At 36.2% G+C, this 22,451-nt stretch overlaps 1 long non-coding RNA gene across 2 annotated transcripts in view; it reads left to right on the top strand.

The window, feature by feature from the left end:
- The window catches only part of LOC134760253 (uncharacterized), a 118,747-nt gene that overhangs the window by 89,428 nt on the left and 6,868 nt on the right, over nt 1-22,451 (top strand). The gene's annotated exons all lie outside the window — the stretch shown is intronic.

Below are 22,451 nucleotides of genomic sequence, written 5' to 3'. Positions count from 1 at the left end.
GTATCTGTCTCCTTAGATACAGAGATGGTGACAGTCTGTCACCATTTCCTTGTTTGTGATGACATTGACATTCCTACTTTGGAATTTCTCTGATGTTTCTCTGATCATTGCCCTGAATTTGTGAATCATCTCTGATGATTGCAGAATCACAGAGGTAGTGCCCTTCTCCCACATTATATCAAAGGCAACATGCCATCTACATGCTATATCTTGGTTTATGTTAATTTAATCACCTGAATGAGTAGTTTTTTATCAAATTTATCTAAAATAAAACACTTTTTTTTCCCTTTCCATACTTAATGTTTAAAAAAGTGACTATATGCAACACACACTTAAGAAGTGGGGGATCATGCTCCACTCCTTATGAGCAGTGTGTCTACAAAAGTTATTTAGAACCCTCACCATAAGCATGTGTCTATTCTTCTTTGCTTATTAAATATTCAGTCATTTATTCATATTAGTATGAAACCTGGATATTTATTTTTTATTTTACCTATGCTAATGCATTTGTTTTATTGCTCTCATTGTTCAATGATGGCCATTGGAATGTCTTTCAGTTAGATTCTCTCATTTTGAAATACCCTCATGATTAGCATCTAATTTACTGTTGGTTACTTGGATATTTGTGTTGTGGTTTGACATTTTCTTTCGTTCTGGCACTACTAGATGCTCCAGGCTCATTGTGTTTTATTCCCTACCCAAGTCTAGTATTCACTTTTTTTCATGAAACCCTAGTTTCTTTGAGTGGAAAATGAAATCACAAACTAAGATCTCGACATCGGGTATACTCATTGCTCCTGACATTCCTCTCTTTCTTCTTGCATTTTTATCAATTTCTGCCTCCTATAGTTTACACTGTGTTATTAGGTGCATATGCTATAAACATTGTTATATCTTGTTGATTTAAGGCCCTGTCAGCTGACAAAGGAAAGAAATATATCTGTGTTTACTCATAAATATACACATATGCATAAATATTTCAGCACATGTCTATACATATCTATATGAAGTTAAACATATGTTTATATTGCTTCCAGCACCACATGATCTAATTCATTACCTTATGAATCAATCTACCTATTCATTTATCTGTATGTAGTCTAAAACTCTAACAGTGACCAAGTTGATTCTGTTAACTTAATCATACCTTCCTTTTGTTCCCAAAGAACCTTAGTTGTATTTTTGGTGAATGATATTAGAAACAAAGTTTGGGGCAGTGGGTATACTTATTACTGCTAGAAATGGATTGATTCTATGATATGTCATCTGAGAGAACAAAGAAATGTATATGTGTATATAGTAACTCTCTCTCACATACACATATATGTTTGTGTGTGTGTATAATATATATGATATTATTTCTAATACCATTCACCAAAAATACCACTAAGATTCCAAAAAAGATGGTATGATTAAGTTAACAGAACCAACTTGGTCACCATTAGAGTTTTAGGCTACACACAAGTAAATGAATAGATAGGTTGATTCATAGGGTACTGAATATATACATATATTTCTACATTTGTCCATATATATCCAGCTAGAATTAAGCATGAATTTCTACAAATGTCTTCAACACTACATGAATATTATCTAGTAAACATTAATCTTTCCACCAATTCCCACTACTTGCTATGTAACCTCTCACTCTAACAGTGAGACAGTTGGCCAACTTTACGTAATCAGTGAGTTCCAAAATACATGCAATGTGGTTTCAGAATTGGTAATTCACACCCTCATGGGAAAGAACGTTACCAACTAGAGTACTTATGTACAAATCCTTTGACCTTTAGACTTAGGAAAGTTTATATTCTAGGTTTCTTGGGTTAGTCCCATTTGTCCCCATGCTCTTTATAAGGCATCTTTATAAATTTATTACACAATTATATTATTTTGTCTTCAGTTCCCTGGGATCCTCCAAGTTATTAAATAATGCTTATTGTTTTTGTACAGTTTCACTCTTTCCGATGTAAAGTTCTTCAAGATATGAAAAATAGTATCATTACCACACTATTATAGCATCATAAAAAATAATTTTAATGCTTAAAAATAAAATCTGTATTTCACCTCTTTGACCTTCCTCCCTCAAGACCCTACTACTATTTTTTAAATATCTCTATAACTTCATCTTTTCAATAATATCATATTAATGGAATTAAACAGTATATACTCTATAACTGGCTTCTATTTCTTAAGAATATGCTTAAGATTTCAGAAGTATATCTCTTGATGGTTTAGATTTGCACTTGACTAAGGACTAAAGGTGTTGAAAATAGTTTTATGTTCTTATTACACATTCGTATAGTTTCTTTGGGAAATGTTTATTTACACAACTTTTAATTAGGATATTTCCCTTTTTATTTTTAAACTATAAGTGTTCTGTGTCTTCAAATAATAGTCTCCTGTCACTCATATGATTTGCACACATTTCTCCTGTTCTTTAGGTTGTCTGGATTCCGTACTTTGAATCACAAAAGATTGAATTCTGATAAAATGAAATTTACCTATTTTTTCTTCTCTCACTTTTATATTCGTATTAGGCCATTCTTGCATTCTTGCATTGCTATAAAGAAATAACGGAGACTAGGTAATTTATGGAAATAAAAAGGGTTTAATTGTCTGACGGAACTGCAGACTGTACAGTAAACATGGTGCTGACATCTGCTCAGCCCGTAGAGAGCCCTCAGGAAGCTTCCAGTCACAGTGGAAGGTGAAGAGGGAGCAGGCTTGTCACATGGTGAAAGTAGGAGCAAGAGAGAGAGAGCCAGGAGCCACATTCTTTTTAACAGCCAAATATCTCAAGAAATCACTCACTGTGGTGAGGACAGCATCAAGGGGATGGTGCTAAAACTCTATCTTTTTTTTTTTTTTTTTTTTTTTTTTTTTTGAGATGGAGTCTTGTTCTGTTGCCCTGGCTGGAGTGCAGTGGCATGATCTTGGCTCATTGCAGCCTCTGCAATTCTGCTGCCTCAGCCTCCCAAGTAGCTGGGACTACAGGTGCACACCACCACGCCTGGCTAATTTTTGTATTTTTAGTAGAGACAGGGTTTCACCACGTTGACCAGGATGGTCTTGATCTCCTGACCTTGTGATCCATCTGCCTCGGCCTCCCAAAGTGCTGGGATTACAGGCATGAGGCGCTGCGCCTGGCCCACTCATGTTTTATTTTTTAATTTGCTCCTTTCCCAATAGCTATAGACACTGGCTGGAGTCCATGATTCCTTCCACATCACTTTCATAATTGTGTACATGATATTTCTTTGTACTCATCACCTATAGTGTAGACATGCTTTCTCTTATTACTCTTTAATGAGTGATTACTAAAATTGTTTTCAGTTCTCAATGATGTAAAATAGTGCTGCCTTAAAAATGTGTACATACCTGTGCCGTAGTCAGCATACATTTTTATAATACTGGCTTGTAAAAGGGGAATTGCAATATTTTATTTTTTTCAGCTAGCATAATACTTTTAAAATATTTTCACGCTCCTGACTTTTTAGATTTTCATTTTGTTGACTTAGTCTATAATTTATCCTTCTCCCTATTATTTAACTGATCCACTGATGTCCATTGTTTTAGGCTGAAACTTTGACACTCCTCTGACTTGGTTTATATGTGAATAGATGGCTGAGTGTCCCGGCTAGTGAAGATAGGACTCCTCAAACTGGGTTGAACAGGGGTTGTCTCACCTTAAACCACCAACAGACACGAAAGCAAGAAGAGATCAGAAAAAATCAGAACTCCAACAAACAGACTATGATTTAACTAGGGCTTACAATTTGGAGGGTCTTAATGACAGCATGATTAACTTCAGAGGAACACATTCTCCTGTGAAGGAAGCATTCCCTGGGTGGTTCTCTGAGATTCAGTAGAATATGATTCCTGTGCAAGTAATGCAATTTTCTCATTCTGGAAAATGGGGATATCTAGAAAGATATTCAAGGTTTATGAAACATGAGCAACCAACCGAGCAGGACATTGATACTTCACAATATTACTTTTACTGCACATTAATAGATGGGCATTTGTTTTCCCAAGTATGTCAGCAGTCTGTCTGTGGGCTTCAGTACTGTACACAGAAAATTTTAAGGGCAAATATTGAAAAAAAGAAAATTATATTAGAGCCTGGCACCATTTAATTTTATTTCACTGCATATAAAGAGTAGGCCTACACTCTCCAGAATCTACAGACTGTAACATTTATGTAGTGAGGAGCAAAGACAAGATTGTTCCCAAATTTAAAAGAAACAAGGTTTTCTGGGCAACAAATAGAGGAGATAAGCCTTACCAGTTTCCCCTTGTTGGAAATAATTGTGTTCTACTCTTATAGAAGCTCTACTTGCGTTATTTTGCAATGTAGTGAGTTTATTCGCCATACTCAAGACGATATAGCAAAGACAGGTTTGTGTCACATGGGGTGGTTCAATCTACTTACACACTTCATTCATCTAATTTCTAAGGAATATTTACTTATCCTTGGGCTGGTTGCAAGATTGCTGTATCATATAAAGGCCTCTGTCTTTTTGAAGTCTGGTATGAAATGAAAGCGTTAAAAACCAAGTACATCCAAATGGCTTCCTTCTGTGTCTTTGCCTTTTTCTTCTAGTCTATTCCCGTATTTCTATGATCCATCTCTAGTAATGATGGCAGATGGAAGCCGGCAAAAACGCTTTTCCCATTTGTTCACTGGATATGGAGAACGGCTTGATTACATCAGAAATCTTCTCCAGACTCTCAGGTCCAGCTTCTCATATCATTGTGTCTTCCAAATCCATGCCACACCACAGCCTGGAAACTCCCTTGAAGTAGTAACTTGAGGCAACAGAAGAGCTCATGTCATTGTTTGACAGTTCTCAGGTGTCTCTATATTTTTTGTTTGTTTGTTTTCACATGTGGTGAGGGATATCTAATCCCTGCCATTTCCTCCACAACATCTTGATTCATTATGCCTGCAACTATTCAATCATTTCTCTACCCCTGGCTGTATACTTCTAGTTAACAATATTATGGTGAATAAGGAGTATTGTGGGTAAAACTCACAGAAAAAGATAAGGGAACTGTCATGTGTTATACTAAAGAGAAGGTCGGAATTGACCAATGCACAATGTCTGTAGGAGTGTCATTGTGGGGACATACAGTGTATGTCTTAACCGATATGCTCCTTACTACATAACGTATTTAAAGTGATGAATATCCTAATTACACTGATTTGATTATGCAAATATACCAAATATTCACATGTACCCCATAAATATGTACCTTTAATATGGAAAGGATATGGAATCCTTTCCATAACCTTTATGTACCTCTAATATGGAAAGGATAATATCTCTGTCAGTTATACTATTATGCACACAATAGACTTATTTTACACTTGTTGAAAAAACCCTTTTAGAATTATAAAGGAACAAGTTTATTCACACACAAATGAAAACAATATTGTGATTAAATCATAAATGACTTCACAGTATCCTGAAATTCTGATTCTTATTGTTCTAGGTCAGATTTTTCACAGATCCATAGATATCTTATCATCTTCTGTGGCATGAAGACTGATGGCAATGAAACATTTCTCAATAAAGGAGGCTATACCATTGTCTGTGTGATTTCCACTTTCCCTGTTGACACTTATTCTGCCAGTTTTGATATAGGTCATCTTGGCAGAAGATGAAAGCAGATTTCAGGTGACGTTCATTCACGTGTAGACATTAAAAACTGTCAAGGCTACTACCAGGCTAACAGCAATTGTAAAACTTGAAAACAAAACATGACAAAATAGGTAAAATGCAATAAATAATAAAGATTTGAAAATATTTATTCAGAGACAAATTGATAGAACTGAAACTTGGAACACAAAAATATTTTGTCAAAGAGGGTAATGCTGTCTATAGGGATAGTACAAGTGCAGATGTAGAAGTAGCCTGGCCCATGAGAGGGCTAAGAGGCTGGAGAAGAGGCTGAGGGAAAGACAGGGCTCACATCCTACCCTGACAACAGAAACGAAGAAAAGAAACATGTTCTCCTTCAAGTTAAAACCCTCTTCAGATTGAAAGAAATAGAGAGTTTATTGGGAAGTAGGCAAGTATATAGCTGAAGAGTTTGTGAGATTTATTAATTCATCAGTGAAATTCAATATAAAGGTGAATCTTCTGTGTTGCTATTTGTCCACCACAGGGAGACAACACGCACAACATTTTCATATTCTCTGATATTTCAGTCTGGTGAGGGTTCAGAAAATGTAACTGAAAGCTAAACCATAGGTGGAAGAGCTTCCCTTGGGAGCTGAGAGGACAGGCATCAGACCTGGGATGGAAGGGACAAGGAAGGCCTCCAGGAAAAGGAACATTGGAGGAGATTCTGAAGAATGAATTAAGCAAACAGGAGAGGGAAAAAGAAGAGGGAAAAGTGTGCATATGAAAAAATGCTCAACATCACTAATTGTTAGAGAAATGCAAATGAGAACCACTATGAAATACTATCTCACACAAGTCAGAATGGCTATTATTCAAGACAAAAATTGCAGATGCTGGTGAGGCTGTGGAGGATAAGAAACACTTATACACTGCTGCTGGGAATATAAGTTATTTTAACCACTGTGAAAAACAGTTCGCAGATTTCACAACGAACTTAGAACTACCATTTGACCCAGCAATCCCATTACTGGCTGTATACCCACAGGAATATAAATAGTTCTACCATAAAGACACATGCATGCTTATATTCATCGCAGCACTATCTACAATAGCAGTGACATGGAATCAACTTAGGTGCCCAACTATGTTGGACTTGTTAAAGAAAATGTGGTACGTATACACCACGGAATACTATGCAGCCATAAAATGAAGGAGATCATATCCTTTGCAGCAACATGGATGCACCTTGAGGCCATTATCCTAAGCAAACTAACGCAGAAACAGAAAACCAAATACCGCATGTTGTCACTTATAATTGGGAGCTAAACATGGACTACACATTGACACAAAGAGGGAATAACTAAGACATTGGAGCTTAGTTGAGGTTGGAGGATGGGAGGAGGGTGAGAATCAAAAAAACTATCAAGTACTATGCTCACTACCTGGGTGATGAAATCATTTGCTTAACAAACCCAATGACATGCAATTATTCATGTAACCAACCTGCATAGGTACCCCTGAACCAAAAAACAAATGTTAGAAAAAAACAAACCCAAAATCAATCAATTAAAATTATGAGAAAGGCTACAGAAAAACTAAAACTCACATCCTGAATTCAGAGACCAGCCATTTTGTTAATATGCAAGTATGAACTTTACCATATTGTTTGATTTATTTCTTCCTGAAGAGCTATAGACATTGGCTGAAGTCCATGATTCTATATACCTCATTTTAAAAAAAAAATCTATATGACATTTACTTGTATAGTTAACATATAATACAACATATGTATTATTTTCCTACTTTTTTGTTAGTGATTAATAAAATTGTTTTTGGCTTTCACTGAGATAATAAATGCCACTCAGGAAATGTGTACTTACATTTCCAGAGAGCCAATATTTTTGTCATGTGTTCTTGTAGAAAGGGAATTGCAATCTTATTTTTTTCTTATAAACTAGCATAATATTTTAAAATTTGTGACTTTTTGTGCTTTTTTAGCTTTTTATTTACCTTTACTAAGTCAATAATTTACCCACTTGCCTATTATTTTAGCCAATCTGTTGATGTTCATTGTCTTAGGCTAAACCTTTGACACTTGTCTGACGCAGTCTGTATGTGAATAGATGGAGTGTCCTGGCTAGTGAAGATGGCATTCCTCACCCTAAGTTGAACGGTGTTTTCCTCACCTGAAACCATGAAGACACAACAGCAAGAAGAGGGTATACATAATTCAGGACTCCACAGCAGATGATAATTTGCCCACAGTGTGGAGGGCCCTAATGCCAACAGGACAGTGTTGAGAAGCACATATTTTCTTTTGAATGAAGCATTTCTACAGAGGGGGGTCTCTGAGACTCAAGAGCATATATTTGCTACACAATTAATAAAATCTTCAGTCAAATAGCCTAAAAATTCTACTCGAGTGGTTGCATTTGTTCATGATTTATGAGATGTTAGAAACCAATAGAGCAAGACAACTGATAGTTTATGGGTGTTTTTACTCCAAATTAACAGAGTAGCTTTTGTTTTGCCAGCTACAGCTGTAATGAGGAGCTCTGTGATTTAACACTGTTAGCAAGATAATTTCAAGGCCAGAGCTTGGTCAGGAATGCATGTTTCGCCTATACATTGTGATTGCATTAGAACCAGGCACCATTAACCAAAATTTTACCGAATATGAAGAGCAATATACTCCATGCAAATAAAACAGCCTGTGGAATGTACATAGTGAAGGACAGAGGCAAGATGATTCTTGAATTAAAGCAAACTGGATGTTTACCGGGGAAGCAAACAGAGTAGATATACATTAACATTATCTTCTTCTTTTGATAATGATGGTGTTCTTCTCTTATAAATAAAAAGCTCTACTTGCATTATTTCATATTATATTCAGTTTATTGGCCACATATAACAAAATAACATAGAAAACCCAGGAGAGGGTCATATGAGGTGGTTCAGTCTATATATACATGTCATTTCTGACAACCCTAATGAACGGCCACTCATCCTTGGGCTTGTTGCAAGACAGCCATGCTATGTAAAAGCATCTATCTTTTTGCAGACAGGAAAAACATGAAGGGTTCAAGGTCAAGTTTACTCAAATAGGTTCTCCTGAGGTCTTTGCCTTTTGTATCTGGAGTATTTCCAAAGTTCTATAAACTATGTGTTGGTGGAGTAATTGCAACCCCACCTGTATGAGATCTGGCATGATTACTCTCTCTCAGTCTTACCACTGAATGTGGAGAATGGCTTGATATACCCCTGGCTGTATACTTCCAGCTAACAGTATTAAGGTGAATATGAACCATTATAAATGGAACCCACAGAGAAAGATAAATCAGTAAACTCACATTTGTAACCCTAAAGGTAAAGTTAGAATCAGTCTATGCACAGTGCCTGTAGGAATCTTGATGGAGGATGTCTCTACATATCATTGAATCAAAAATTTAGATGTATCTAAAGGAAAAGAAGATATCACTGTCAATTAGACTATTACACATAATAGCTTCATTTTATACTTACTGAAAAACCCTCCTAGAATTATAAGGGCATAATTTTATTCACATAAAGATGAAAGCAACATTGAAAATATCTCTAAATGAATTCACAAATATCTTGACATTCTGATTCTAGTTGTTCTTAATTAGATTTTGACACAGAGATATGAGTATCTTAAGACATTACCTTCTGAGGCAAGAAGACTCATGGCAATAAAACATTTCTTCATAAAAAAGGCCACGACCATGCATGTTCATTGCAGCACTATTCTCAATAGCGAAGACATGCAATCAATCTAAATGCCCATCAATAATAGACTGGATGAAGAAAATGTGGTACATATACACCATGGAATACTATACGGTCATAACAAACAATGAGATCATGTCTTTTTCGGGAACATGGATGGAGTTGGAGGCCATTATCCTTCGCAAAATAATGCAGGAACAGAAAAATACCGCATGTTCTCACTTATGAGTAGGAGCTAAGTGATGAGAACACATGGACATATAGAGGAGAACAACACACACTGAGGCCTATGGGAGGGTGGAAGGTAGGAGGAGGGAGAGGATCAGAAAAAATATCTAATAGGTACTAGGCTGAATACCTGGGTGATGAAATAATCTGTACAAAATTATTCACGACCACAATTTACCTATGTAACTAACCTGCACTTGTACCCCTGAACTTAAAATAAAAGTTTTTTAAAAGGCTGCATTATTATCTGTGTGATTTCCGCCCTTCCTGTTGACACATATTCTGCATGTTTTTATACTGGTAATCTTATTTAACATAAAGTGACAACAGAAGATTTCAGGACTAGTTCGTCTGTGTGCAATGTAAACTATGTTTTGGTTGCCACCAGACTAACAGTAATTGTGATTAAAAATTTAAAGATTACATACAAAGTTGGTAAAATTTGAGTATGTAACTAAAATGTATTTGGAAATGTTTATCAATTGAGCCATGTTAATATACCTGACTCTCGAAGAACAATACCTTCCTCAGTCAAGGGGACAAAACTGTTCAGAAGAAAAAAAGAGGTTCAGATGAGGTAGAAGCAGCAGGGCCCATGAGAGGGTCTCTACAATGGATCAAGGATGGGGAGGCTGAAGAAGAGGTGGGCAGGGGGAGGTCAGGATTCATATCCTTTCCTGAGAACAGAAGGGAGTAAAAGAAACAGGCTCATCTTCAAGTTCAAATTTTTTTCAGATAGGAAGAGACCTGGAATTTATTGGAAAGTAGACAAGAATATGGGTGAGGAGTTTGAGAGATTCATGAATGCATTTGCGAAATTTCAAATAAAGGTAAATGTTCTCTGTTGATCTTTGTTCACCATACATTTTGGGCTCACAGGGAACAATACAGACAAAGTTTCAATTTTCTTGATATTCTGGTCTGGTGCAGATTCAGAAAACTTAACGCAAATCTAAACTATAGGTGGAAGAACTGCCCTTGGGGACGAAAAGGACAGGTTTCAGGCCTGGAATGGGATGGACAAGGGAGACTTCTAGAAGGAGAAGCATTGGAGGAAATTCTGGAGAGTGAGGAGCAGTGAGTCCAGCAGACAGGGGAGGGAAAGGGAAGAGGAAAAGGTGTATCAATGCACAGGCCAGAGCATGAGAAGAGGGCGGTGCATTGGAAGGACTGCTGGGATCAGTCATATGTGAGAAGGCCTGAGCAGAAAGGGCAGACCATGGAGAGACTGGGGAGACATTTTCAAGGAACACACATGTTGTTCACACATCTGTGTCTGTGTGTCTTCTTACATTTTCTTTCATACTCATACAAACATCATGATTTTTGGGTTTCTCAGAGTGTAACATGTATTTTGATTTTATTCTTTCTACCCTTTTGCATTTTGCATATAGTAATAGTTACTTTTCTAAATTTCTTTCAATTTTCATTTTTTTATTTGAGATAGGGTCTCACTCTTCTCACCCAGGTTAGCGTGCAGTGGCACAATCATGGCTCACTGAAGCCTTGACTTTCCAAGCTCAGGTGGTTCTCCCACCTCAGGTTCCCAAGTAGCTGTAACTACAGGTGTGTGCCACACCCAACTAATTGTTGTTGTTGTTGTTGTTGTTGTTGTTTTGTAGAGACAGGGTTTCACCATGTTGCTCAGGCTGGTCTCGAACTCGTAGGCTCAAGCCATCCACCTGCCTTGGACTCCCAAAGTGCTAGGATTATAGGCATGAGCCATGGCACAGAGCCTACTTGCTTACATTTTTTACTGGTGAATTATTCGTAGTTGAAGTATTTGCTAGCTTATTAAGCAAATGAAATTACCCGCTTTGTATGTCTTTGGTTAATCATTTCTTAAGATTAGTATCCCCTCATTTTAGGAGAGAGTCACCACTTCATGTCCTTAAGCAGGGATTTTATTTGGGGTTCTGTTTTTACTGTTAATTTTGGAAACTTCTATGTTTTGGAAACTAAGCCACATATTCACTTGAAAAATTCAGTCCCATTACCTTTTACTTTGTTCTTTACCTGTAAAATATCATATCTTTTGTTCTGCTTACCTTGTATTTAATTTGTACTTTTTTCAGGTTTGTAAGTAAGATGTTTAGATAATTGATTTTTATATTTCTTTGTTTTTACTTATTTTATTTTGTCTTTGAGACGGGATCTCACTCTTTCTCCCAAGCTGGAGTGCAGTGGTGCAGTGTTGGCTCACTGCAACCTCCTGCTCCCAGGTTCAAATGATTCTCCTTCCTCAGCCTCCCATGTAGCTGGAATTACAGGTGCCTGCCACCATGCCGGACTATTTTTTGTATGTTTAGTAAAGACAGGACTTTGCCATGTTGTTCAGGCTGGTCTTGAACTCCTGACTTCAAGTGATCCTCCTGCCTTGGCCTCCCAAAGTGCTGGGATTGCAGGTGTGAGCCACCATGCCTGGGTTTATTTTTAATATATAACTCTCAATGCCATAAATTTTCCACTAAATTCTCTTGTGTTTCATATATTTTGATAAGTTTTGTTTTCATTTAAAGTTTGTTCAAAATATATTTAATTTTTTGCTAAGGTTTCTTCTTTGACCATAGGTTACTCCAAAGTTTATTATTTAAGCTCCTTGTATATTAGGATTTTTCTGTTACCTTTCTGTTACTGATTTCTAGTTTAACTACTTTGTTGTCTGAGAGCAGATGTTGCACAATTCCTGTTCTTTTTAAATTGTTAGGGTATGTTTTATCTAAGAGAATGTGGTCTATCTTGCTGAATGTCCCCTAATGGCTTGAGAAGAATGTGTACACTGTCCATTGCCGGATGATGTAGTTTATAGACGTCAATTATGTCCACTTGATTGATGGTGCTGTCCAGTTTCACTAGGTCTTTACTGAAAATCTGCCTTTGGGATTTGGCCATTTCTAACAAAGAGTGTCAAAGTCTTCAACAATAATTTTTGATCTATTTTTCCATCCAGTTCTATCAGTTTCTGCCTCACATAGTTTGACACTCTGTTTTTAGGCATTTAGATTTTAAGGCTTGTTGTATCGTGTTGGAGAATTAATCTGTTTATCTTTATGTAATACCCTTCTTCGTCTGTGATAAAGTATATCTGTGATATAGTAGCATATGGCTACTCCTGCTTTCTTTTAATTACTGTTAGCATTAACAGTTTTGTTAGGGTTTTTTAGATCTATTTACTTTTAATTTATAGGTCATTATATTTAATATATTTGTATCGTATACAACATATAATGGGTTTTTTTTTCATCTGCTCTGGAAGTTTCTATTTCAAATTTTGCAGTTACACCATTGGCATTTAGAATGCTCATTGAAATAGTTAGATTAATATCTACCTTATTTTCCTCTTTTCTATTTGTTGCCCTTGTTTTTTACAGCAATAACAAAATGGACTGGAGGAAGGAAATAAGATTATCTTCTTATAATCACATTATCTGTGAAATTATATACTGTTATTTAAAAGGGGGCTTAGATTCATTGTAAATGCATATTGCAAAGTCTAGGGCAGGCTGTTCTACCAAAGGCCTCAGTTCCTTGCTGGCTATTGGCCAGAGACTGCGTTGCACTCAATCCTTCCCCATCGGCTTCTCTCACATGGCAGCATGCTTCATCAAGGCCGTTAAGGGAGAGAGCGAGTTACTAGCAAGATGGAAACCACAATCTATGTGACGTAATCACCTAAGTGACATCCCATCACGTTGTAGTATTCTACTCTTTATATGCAAGCCACATTACCTGACCACAGTCACTGGGAGGGGATTACAACACAAGGTTGTGTATACGAAGAGGTGGGGATCATCAGGCTCCATCCTAGGGGCTACCTGACACATCAGGTCTTCGTCAGTCTGCAACAGTTTTTCAGTCTTCACTTATTTTTCAGGATCTTGACCTTTTTGAAAAGTATCCGTCAGGCATTTTGTATAATTTCTCACAATATAAGTTTGTTTGATGATTTCTCATGATCAGACTAGAGATATGGATTAAATTAGACACATGTTTATCTAAGATGGAAAATAAGAAAACCAACATGATATATTATTTAGAAATACAGACTCATAGAGAAAGATAATGAAAAATAAGGGAATGATAAGTAGGGAATTCAAAATACTAGTTCCCATCAGAGTATAAAGAGGATGGAATTAGGGAGATGCATTCATGGAGTGTAACAGCATTGCTAATGATCTATTCATCTCAGCTGTGATTTTAACAAAAAGAAACTTATTTTAGAGTGGTTTGGGATTTAAAGAATAGTAGCAGAGATAGTACAAAGAATATACTTGACACAACTTTCCTTTAATATGAACTTCTTTCATTAGTGTGTCTCGTTTACCACAATTAGCAAACCAATGTTACACATTATCATTTACAAACATCTACATTCCAATTTTCTTAGTTTTCACTTTTTTCCATTTTCTGTTCTGGGTTCCCATCCAATATACAAGATCACATTTAGATGTCATGTCTGCTTAGGCTCCTTTGGCTGTAACAGTTTCTCAGACTTTCCTTGTTTTTCATAATATTAGCATATCTTGTTTGAAATTTATTTAATATTTCCTCATGATTAGACTGGAGTTAAGGGTTCTGGGGAGGAAAATCACAGAGAGAAAGTGCCATTCTCATCACATCACATAAGAGCACATACTGTGAACATGTTGCTGTTGATGCTAATTGTTAATTTGATCCCTTTGTTAGACTTCTCCACTATAAAATTATTGTTTGCCCTTTCCATGTTACATTTTTTGAAACAAAGTCACTGGGTAGCACATAGTTAATAAGTGGAGAGTCATCATCTATGTCCTCACAGGCAGAGAATCTATAAAAATTACTGGGAATCTTGCAGCATGGACAGTTTGTCTGCCTCTATTTATTGTATATTCATTCACTCACTTATTTATATCACTGCATTATGGGTATTTATTTTAAACTTTACTTATACTATTTTGTTTATTTTCATCCTCGAATTGTTCCAGTTTGACCACTGGAAAGAGCTTCAGCAGACTCCTGTTTCATTCTGAAACATCCACACCATTGCAATTAGATTTTTTTTGTTTGGTTGGTTGTGTTGCTGATTAGCATTTTCTTACTTTCTGGCACTACATGATGCTCCTGGCTAACTGTGTAGATTCCCTTCCCATGCCTAGTATGCACCATTTTCTTTTTTTCTACTGAAAAATAATTGTGTGTATTTATAGAGTGCAGTGTGATGCTCTGATCTGTGCACAACTACAGAAAGATTTAACAAGCTAAATAACATTTCAATCACCTCACCAACTTATTTTTTAGTATAATGAGAACATTAAAAAATCTATACTTTTAGCAGTTTTGGAATATACAATACACTATCATCAATAGTGGTTACCATGTAGTGCAATAGATCATCAAAACTTATTTCTCCAGTCTAACTGAAACATTCCACTCTGATCAACATCTCCCCATTCTTTGTCCCTTGCCAGACTCCCCAGCCTCTGGTAATCACCTTTATTTATACTCTCTGTTCCTATGAGATTAGCTTTTATTGGATTCCACAAATAAATGACATCATACATTATTTGTCTTCCTGGACCTGACATATTTTGCTTAGTATAACATCCTTCAATTCCATCCTTGTCGTGAATGACTAAATTGTCCTTCATTTAAAAGGCAAAATAGTATTTCTTTATTAAATTTTATTTAGTTTTTCTTTTCTTTTTTTTATTATTATTATACTTTAAGTTTTAGGGTACATGTGCACAATGTGCAAGTTAGTTACATATGTATACATGTGCCATGCTGGTGTGCTGCACCCATTAACTTGTCATTTAGCATTAGGTATATCTCCTAATACTATCCCTCCCCGCTCCCCCCACCCCACAACAGTCCCCAGAGTGTTTATTTTCTTTATTCAATTGATGGATATTTAGGTGCTCCCATGTCTTCACTGTTATGAATAATGCTGAAATGAACGTGGGAATGCAGATATCTCTCCCACATACCAATTTCAAATCTTTTGGATATATACCCAGAAGTAAGATTGTCAGATCATATGGTAGTTTTACTATTTAGTTTTTGAGGAACTCCTATACCATTTTTCCAAATACCATTTACTTCCCCAGCAACAGTGTACAAGTGTTCCCTTTTCTCCACATCCTTGCCAACACTGGTTAGCATTTGTCTTTTTGAAAATAGCCATTATAACTGGTATGAGATGATATCTCATTGCGGTTTTAATTTGCATTTTCCTGATGATCAGAGTTGTTGAGAATTTTTAATATTAATTTTCACCATTTGTATGTTTTCTTTTGAGAAATGTCTTTTCAGATCATTGGAATATTTTTTGTTGGTTTGTTTTCTTTGTTTTTGAGTTGTTTTTATCTCAGTCTGTATGTTGTCTCTTCACTGTTAATTTTTTCCTGTGCTGTGCAAAGTCTTTATCTTTAGTTTGATGCAGTTCCATTTGTCTATTTTTGCTATTATTACCCATGTTATTGAGCTCATATGCAGAAACTAATCGCCCAAACCAATGTGATGAAGATTTTCCCCTATGTTTTATTCTATTAGCTTTACAGTTCCATGTATTTTGTTTAAGTTTCTATCCATTTTGAGTGGGCTTTTTAAATGTGGTATGCAATAAAGTGAAAGTGAAAGATATGAAAGTTCTTTTGGTAAGCAATTTCTTTCTCCTTTTTTGCTCATGATTTCTTTGCACTTAATAATTAATGACCATATTTAGAAAGAACCATCTTAGAGTGTGGTGAAGCAGGATGGAAGATATGCTACCCATTTGTAAATCATTAGGTTCAAAGAAATTTAAGGGCTTGATATTTAAATATTGTGGAATTTAGCCGCATTTCCCAGAGAGAAATGGGAACACACATGTACTTATGTTACTTAAAATAAATCTACACATGTTGATAGAAGGCATCTTCTAGTTAGATATTGAGGGGAAAACAAGAGCTATAAAACTTAGTCCTGACTTTAAGAAGTATACAACTTAGTTGGGGAAAGGGCATTCAGTGTCTAAAGAGAATAAGACTGATGCAGGTGGTCTAAAGGTCAAACTGATAAACTTTTTTCCAAAACAGATGAGTCTACTTTTCTTCTATTAAAATCCTTAATTGCAGTGCCTAAAATCCTTAACTGCAATGAATATAAGACTTAAAATTAACTGTAAGAAATTCTCAGGGGTGCTAATCGTCAACTAGTCATCTATGAGTGAGTAAGTAAAGGGTTGACAGCTCCAACAGGCCGCTCTCCATTACATTCTTTCTTATTTGTGTTATTTTCCAGTATTAGCCACCACTTATGCTGAAATTGATGACATAAAAAAGGGAAAAAGTGAGAAACCCACTTTTCGTTTTAGTCCTTTCCTACTCATCAGTCAGCTGAACATAGAGAGTTTGGGTAGAATGTGTGCATATTAAGAAGTGACATAAAAACAGCTGAATTATTTTTGTACAGCATTTCTACTGCGATGTTTAAACAAATTAAAAAAAACAAGTGCATATACAAGCTACAAAATAGAAATTGTGAGACTTTTTGGAAATTTTGCATATCAGATAAATGTTCTTATATTTACATGTAAAACTAGCACTCTTGATATAAAAAGGAATGTTAAAATTAATGCTAATAACTTTACATTATAATTCTTCTTTACTTAAAAATATTAAATAGCAAATTTTTAAAAAACTATGAAAGTAGACTACAGAAGAAAAGAAAAAGCTTCATGTTTTATTTATTTATTTACTTAGTTACTTATTTTTTAGAGACGGAGTCTCTCTCTTTCTGTTGTCCAGGTTGGAGTGCAGTGGCACAATCATGGCTTAGTGCAGCCTCAAGCTCCCAGATTCAAGCAATCCTCCCACCTCAGCCTCCCAAGTAGCTGGGACTCCAGGTGTATGCCACCACTTCTGGCTCTTCATTTGCTAGTACTGTACTACTTTCTTAGGGCTTCCATAATAAAATATAGCAGTCCCTCGGTATCTGATGGGAATTGGTTCCAGAACCCCTGTGAATACCAAAGTCCACAAATGCTCAAGTCGTTTATATAAAATGGCTTAGTATTTACATATAACCCACATACGTTCTCCTGTATACTTAAAATCAACTTTAGATTACTTGTAATACCAAATACAATACAAATACATTGTAAATAGAAGTTACGCTGTATTTTTTCATTTGTATTATTTTTCATTGTATTGTTATTTTAGACTTCCAGTTGGTTGAATGCATGGATGTGGAACCTGTAGATATGAAGGACCAACTGTACCACAAACTGTATGGCATAACCAACATAAATTTATTCTTTTGCCATTCTGGAGGATAAAAGTCTGAAAATCAATATGTTGGCAGGGTCATGTTCTCTCCAAAGGCTCTGAGGAAGCATCATTCCTTGCTTCTTTTGGTTTCTGATGGTTGTCAACAACCCTTAGCATTCTTTGACAGCACATCTGCATCACTTCAATCTCTGCCTCCATCATCACATGGCTATCTTCCCTCTCTTTGTACGTGTGTTTCCAAATCTCTTTCTCCTTTTAAGAATAGAAGTCGTTAGTTCTTGCACCCTAACCCAGTACAACTTCATCTTAACTTGATTATATCTGGAAAAAAATACTAACTCTATTTCCAGATAAGGTTACATTCACACATTCCAGGTGAACATTAATTTGCAGAAATGCTATTCAACTCAGTGAAAATGCCTTTAACAGCATTTTTTCCTTATATTTTGAACAAGGCACCCTGAATTTTCATTTTCCCTAGGCTTTACCCATTCTAGCCAGCCCTGATTGTCACCTTGTCATTGATAGAGCCCATGTTGGAAAACATGGTTTAATGAGACAGACAAATGAGTCTGCTAGCTGAACTCCAGAATTATACAGACTTGCCCACTCTGTTGCAGCCAGTTGCTTCTAGACAGGCCCATGGGAGAGAGGCATGCCCATAAAAGACACATGCTTATGTAGCATGGAGGAGCAGAGACTTTTGTCTCTACAGGAAGACTTACTCCCAAGATGAAGAAAATAAGAGCAGAACAAAGCATGGTCAATTCTTCATTCCAACTTTCTAGTCAGGCCATTTCATCTACCCAGAATTAGAGGTCAAAAAGTATACTAGTCAAACTCCCTTTACAAGGAAGCAACATTAAAAATGAAAATAAAATTTTTAAAACTAACAATCCCCTGCTTTTGACTCTTTTAATTAATTGAACTATGCCTTTAAGCCTGTAGCCAATGACGTATGGCTATCTCCTTCAGAAAAAAAGGATCAGAAGTTTACCAGGATATCACTGTTCTCATTTAATGTGGCTACTCATTTTGGTAGCCTCCTTGGACTGCTGGTGAGCAACCTAGATTTAAGTCCCTGAACTTTCTGAAATGGATGAGAAAATGAATTAATTCAATCAAATCCAATGTGAAAATCACACTTCTATTTGACATCCTAAAATGCAGCTAGCCACGGAAATATGACACCTAGTCATCAGGCATAATCCTTCTAATATGTGGCTGAATTCACTTTGTTCATATTTTGTTGAATTTTTTTATTTGTACATCAATCTTCATAGGAGATATTGACCTGTATTTTTCTTTTTCCCATATTATATTTGTCTGGCTTCAGCATCAGGGTAATGCTGGCCTCACAGGATAAGCTAGAAAGTTATTTCCTCCCTCTTCAACTTTTTAGAAGAGTCTGAGAAAAGCTGGCTTTGAGTTACTGTATAGCATCCTTCCATTTCAATCTGAAAGACTGCCTTTACCATTTCTTCTAAAGAAGATCTAGTGATAATGAATCCTTTAGCTTTTACTTGTCTGAAAATGTCTTAGTTTTCTCCTCATCATGGTGGACATTTGTGGTAGGTATAGAATTCTCAGTTGACAGTTTTTTTTTTTCCTTTTAACATTTTAAATATATCATCCTACCGACTCTGGATTCCAAAGTTGCTGTCTGATAAGCTGGTTGATAATCTTACTGACAATGACCTATTGCATGAGGAGTTGCTTCTTTGTCGCTGCTTTCAAGAGTCTCTCTTTGTTTTTTGTCTTTCAACAGTTTGGTAATAATGTGTTTGTGTGTAAGTGTCATTGGATATGTCTTGGAGTTCATTGAGCTTACTGGATTTATAGATTCACATCTTTCATCAAATTTGGACGTTTTTAGGCATTATTTCTTTAAATATTCCCTTTGGCCTTTGTTCTCTTTCTTTGCCTTCCTGAACTCTCATAATGCATATAGGTCCCTTTGATGGTGTCCCACATTTACCTTAAGCTCTGTTCACTTACTTCATCCTTTTTTTCTGGACTCCTCAGGAATGGTTTCAGTCAGTTAATTTTGTTCCTTTAATTAGGTCATATTTTTCTGTTTCTTTATGTGCTTTGTGGTATGTCATAGTTGAAAATTGGACATTTGGCTGGGCACGGTGGCTCATGCCTATAATCCCGGCACTTTGGGAGGCCGAGGTGGGTGGATCACCTGAGGTCAGGAGTTCAAGACCAGCCTGGCCCACAAGGTGAAACTCTGTCTCTACTAAAAAATACAAAAAGAATTAGTCGGGCTTGGTGGCGGGTGCCTGCAATCCCAGCTACTTGGAGGCTGAGGTGGAGAATTGCTTAAACCCACGAGGCAGAGGTTGCAGTGAGCCGAGATCGCACCACTGCACTCCAGCCTGGGAGACAGACTGAGAGTCTGTCTCAAAAAAAAAAAAAAAAAGAAAAAGAAAACTGGACATTTGAAAACAAGACACATCTATTTTTGCAGACTGGCTCTGTGCAGGGCAGTCCTTCACCCATTAGCAGGACTTCCTCTGAGCCTAGCGACATCCATATATGAAAATTTAAGGTCTTCTTAGGTCTTTTCTGAGTATGCATCTTTCCTGGGCCTGAAAGTGGCCTTCTTAACTCTCCCATATACATGGCTTCCATGAATGTCTTAATTTTCCAAAAAGTCTCACCCTTGATTCCCCTCTGGGTCTTAAAGATGGTCTATTGTATATTTCCACCTGTAATCTTTATCCCAGGCATCAGGTCTGTAGTCTCCCTGTAGCTTTGACAAGCAGAAAGCTGACATTTTTTCCACCTGAAATCTGAGTTAGGAGAAATAGAAATCCATCCTTCAAGCAGCACCCAGAGAGGTTAGAACATTGCAAATAAAATGTTCTCTTCTGCAGATTGGGGTGAGGGGACTGGTAACTGGGCTGTCATCTCTCCCAGGCCAAGACCATGATACACGAGAAGGGAGATGGGAATTTGGGCAAAGCCAGGTGAAAGTAACACAACATTTGTTACCATTTGAAGGTGGCTTTTTCCTGATTCAGAATGTGTTTGTTTGCTAAAAACTTTGACTATTTTCCAGAGTTTCTATAAGGTTAGTAGAGCCAGTTTCTGTTTCTTTCTTTGGTGTTTTTGGTGTTTCCAGAGCTTGGAGCTTCCTATTCTGACATTTTGTTAATGTCACTCTTGTTGATTAGTCCTTTCATTGAACCTTTTAATGTGTTCTTCACATTCATTGATAATAGGACAAAGACCATTCATTCTTCAATGCCATTATTTTTCACCCACATTCTAAAGCCAGTTTCTACCATACCACCAAAAAATTATTGTTAAAGGCAAAGTAATAACACAGAAAAATCTTGGAGTTTAGAGTTCATCAGGACTTCACTGGAATTCCGGTCCACAAGGTATTCGTTTTTGGATCTTGGACAACCATCTTAAGCTCTGCAAGTCTTAGGGTAGTGAGTTTATCCCATTAACTTCACCTGTAATATAATCACATTACAATTTTGATTTAAACTCAAGCTTAGGCCAAAAGCTAGGTTTTCTGTGACTTCTCCCCTGATTAACTCACAAGCCATCTCTCCCTTATTCAAATGGCTTATCTTATGAAAATCCCATAAGAGCTTTTATGCCTCCTTTGAATTAGTATAGTATTTCTCGTTTGTATCATTTATATGTCAGTTGCCACTTTGTAACTAGAAATAATTTTTTCTATTTGTTCATGTCTTGGTACTTTCTTAAGAATGTGTTCCTCTGGAAGAAAAGTTATGTCTATCTGCTAATTAATCTATTGTATATTTACTGACTGTTTCCTAGACATTGTGTTAGGTTCTGGTTATAGATGATAGTGAAATATAATTCCTCCTCAGAAAATCACAGTCTTTTTGGGAAAACAGATAAATCAAGCAGCCTATGTATCAAATAGTTTTGCATTTCCCACAGATAAAGTGATTAAGAGGTACAATAAATTCATGTATCATAAGTAAATATATAAATGCTTATTTGGTATTAAAATCCAGTTAACCACTTTTCTATTTTGAAATAGAAATTTTCTATTTTCTCCTTGGTTTGCTCCTTGCTATCTGGTATAAACTTCAGATAGCAAGAAGCAAACCTCAAGAGGTTCAGAACTTTAGTTCTGAGAAGTATCCAGAAGTTCAGGTGATTACTTGGCATTTATACAACTTGCTTTACATGAAAATACAACTGTAAATCTCACAAGGTTAGGTGATCTTTTAAGAATTTCAATATGTTCTGCTATTTGTTGGAAGACCTGTAAGAATAGCCCACCTTTAAAATGCAATTTAATATACAACAGGCTATGTGTTAGCTAAGTGAGCTCAAGAAATGAAGGAAATATGTTTTAGTTCCATCTATTTTGGATCCCCAGTCAAACCATCCACTTCTGCTCTATCTCTGCCATTTTATCTTCTATAAAATGGAGGAAGCTCTAAAGACATAAAGAGATGCTACACAGCTTCATATGTAATTGTCTTTATTTGTTTTAGAATACCAATGACATATAAACAACTACTACAATACCAATGACATATAAACAACTACTACGAAGAATCAAGTATTTTTTGAGTCAAGTAGGACTCTGTCA

Source organism: Pongo abelii, chromosome 16, assembly GCF_028885655.2.
Source record: "Pongo abelii isolate AG06213 chromosome 16, NHGRI_mPonAbe1-v2.0_pri, whole genome shotgun sequence".
Taxonomy (NCBI): domain Eukaryota; kingdom Metazoa; phylum Chordata; class Mammalia; order Primates; family Hominidae; genus Pongo; species Pongo abelii.
Note: the sequence above shows the minus strand (reverse complement) of the source record. Positions and strands in the feature narration are given on the sequence as shown.